General features: G+C 56.6%; 1 long non-coding RNA gene across 1 annotated transcript; it reads right to left on the bottom strand.

Moving 5' to 3' along the window:
• Positions 1–1,252: 1,252 nt before the first annotated feature.
• Positions 1,253–2,210, bottom strand: LOC113998045. Its single transcript, XR_003544316.2, has 2 exons — positions 1,666–2,210; positions 1,253–1,344 (listed from the first exon to the last, which is right to left on the bottom strand). It is a non-coding gene; the product is annotated as an uncharacterized LOC113998045 (long non-coding RNA).
• Positions 2,211–2,989: the final 779 nt, after the last annotated feature.

Here is a 2,989-nt window from a genome sequence, read left to right as displayed (position 1 = left end):
TCACAACACCCAGACTGCAGGCAGAGTCAGCACTGACGGATGTTCAAGGGAGCAGGTGGGGACAGTCCAGAGGGAGCAGGGGGAAGGGTACTCTTGGAACCAAAGGTGGTCGGGCCAGAGGGTGCGCTGGGAGCTGCTCAGGGCTGGCTGGCAGCAGGGGAATGGCTGCGTTGTGCTCGTCGCCGGGCCCTGGCAGTTCCACATGGAACACGGGCACAGCTCGGGCAGCTGCGATGTCACAGGAGGTCCAGGGCCACTCCGCACTGGGGATGGGGATCATGGAATGATGGAATCCTTGAGTGCTTTGGCTTGGGACAGACCCTACAAATCATCTTGTTCCAACATGACCAAGTTGCTCAGGGCCACGGCCAAGTGGACCTTGAATGTTGCCAGGGATGGGGCAGCCACAGCCTCTCTGCACAGCCCCTGCCAGGTCCTCACCAGCCTCACAGGAAACAATGTTTTCCTAACATCAAATCTAACCCTCCCCTGTGTCAGTTTGAAGCCCTTGTCCTGTCACTACAGTTGCTGACCAAGAGTCACCCTCTGGCTTCCTTGGAGGCCCCTTCCCAGACGGGAAGGTTTCTCCCAGGTCTCCACACAACCTTCTCTTGTCCAGGCTGAAGAGCCCCAACTTTGCCAGCCTGTGTGCAGAGGGGAGGTGCTCGAGGTCCCTGAGCCCCTTGGTGGCCTGGTGTGGCCTTGCTGCAGCAGTTCCCTGGCCTTGTTGCGTCGGGGACCCCAGAGCTGGAGGCCGCACTGCAGGTGGGGTCTCCTGAGAGCGCAGCAGAGCGGCACAACCCCCCCTGCCCTGCTGCCCCCAGGGCTGGGGATGAGCCCAGGACACGGGGGGGGGGGTCTGGCCTGAGAGGGCACATTCTAAGGGCCCATGGAACAACAATAATCTTTCAAACGGATTTACAATAAAACGACAACCTATAAGACATGTGTCCAGAATTTATTGATATTTTCAGAATTTTCTTAATAAAACCAGTACTCTTCTTTATAGAAACGACAGTCTTCTTGATGACAACAGTCTTAATATCAACAAACATCTTCTTATAAAAAACAATTGTCTTCTGAATAAAAACAACTATCTTCTAAATAAAACAACTATCTTCTTCGAACAAAACTATCTTCTTATAAAGGAAACTTATCTTCTTAAAAAAACTATTTTCTTAATAAAAAACTTATCTTCTTAATTAAAAATCTATCTTCCTAAATTATTTTCTTTATAAAACCAACAAACTTCTTAAAAATTCAATAATATAAAATGTATTTACAGAACAACATGTAAAACATATGTACAAGTGGCCGATTCCGTGGCCGGCACGTCCGTCAGTCCTGCAAGAAAAGCCAGGGCACGGTCAGTGCAGTCGGGCCCTGCTGGCCGTTCCCTGGGCCCCCAGCCTGGCCCACGCTGGGCCCAGCGGGACTCTGGCGCCAGGCCTGAGCCCGGCTGGGGATGGGAGCCGGGCCCCAGGCGCTGGCACGGGGCTGGTGTGGCCCAAAGCAGGCGCAGGGCAGGCCGGGGCTGGGGGTTGTGCCGCCACAATCCAGGGCACGGGGCACCGTGTCCCTGAGCGGGGCCCCCCGGCCCAGCCCCAGCCTGGCGGCAGGTGACCCGCTGTCCCCGGGGCAGGGCACGGCCAGGACGGGCCTCACCTGCTGCTGAGGCGGGGTGTCCTTATCCCAGGATCATGGCCTCCTCCTTCTCGCCGTCCTCTTCCACGTCCATCTCTTCTTCCTCTTGCGTGTCCACCTCCATCTCCTCTACATCGCCTTTTAGATCTCTCGCCGTGTCCACTTCCGTTGGCTCTTCGCTGTCTCTCTCAGCCTGCAGCAGGGAGAACAACCTCACAGAGGGGGCCTGTCCCACCCCAGCCCCACTGAGCTCCAGCCCACCTGGCCAGTCAGTTGGTGCCCTCCTCCATGGACTGGCACTGGACATTCACTGGGACAAGGCTGCACATCCTGCTGGCATGGATCACAACACCCAGACTGCAGGCAGAGTCAGCACTGACGGATGTTCAAGGGAGCAGGTGGGGACAGTCCAGAGGGAGCAGGGGGAAGGGTACTCTTGGAACCAAAGGTGGTCGGGCCAGAGGGTGCGCTGGGAGCTGCTCAGGGCTGGCTGGCAGCAGGGGAATGGCTGCGTTGTGCTCGTCGCCGGGCCCTGGCAGTTCCACATGGAACACGGGCACAGCTCTGGCAGCTGCGATGTCACAGGAGGTCCAGGGCCACTCCGCACTGGGGATGGGGATCATGGAATGATGGAATCCTTGAGTGTTTGGCTTGGGACAGACCCTACAAATCATCTTGTTCCAACCTGACCAAGTGGCTCAGGGCCACGGCCAAGTGGACCTTGAATGTTGCCAGGGATGGGGCAGCCACAGCCTCTCTGCACAGCCCCTGCCAGGGCCTCACCAGCCTCACAGGAAACAATGTTTTCCTAACATCAAATCTAACCCTCCTCCCTGTCAGTTTGAAGCCCTTGTCCTGTCACTACAGTTGCTGACCAAGAGTCACCCTCTGGCTTCCTTGGAGGCCCCTTCCCAGACGGGAAGGTTTCTCCCAGGTCTCCACACAACCTTCTCTTGTCCAGGCTGAAGAGCCCCAACTTTGCCAGCCTGTGTGCAGAGGGGAGGTGCTCGAGGTCCCTGAGCCCCTTGTTGGCCTGGTGTGGCCTTGCTGCAGCAGTTCCCTGGCCTTGTTGTGTCGGGGACCCCAGAGCTGGAGGCCGCACTGCAGGTGGGGTCTCCTGAGAGCGCAGCAGAGCGGCACAACCCCCCCTGCCCTGCTGCCCCCAGGGCTGGGGATGAGCCCAGGACATGGGGGGGGGGGGGGTCTGGCCTGAGAGGGCACATTCTAAGGGCCCATGGAACAACAATAATCTTTCAAACGGATTTACAATAAAACGACAACCTATAAGACATGTGTCCAGAATTTATTGATATTTTCAGAATTTTCTTAATAAAACCAGTACTCT

The sequence above is a fragment of the Pipra filicauda genome, unplaced genomic scaffold (genome assembly GCF_003945595.2).
Source record: "Pipra filicauda isolate LSUMZ 115617 unplaced genomic scaffold, ASM394559v2 scaffold713_size136685_pilon, whole genome shotgun sequence".
Taxonomy (NCBI): domain Eukaryota; kingdom Metazoa; phylum Chordata; class Aves; order Passeriformes; family Pipridae; genus Pipra; species Pipra filicauda.
The sequence above is the reverse complement of the archived record's forward strand: the minus strand, read 5'-3'. Positions and strand labels throughout refer to the sequence as shown.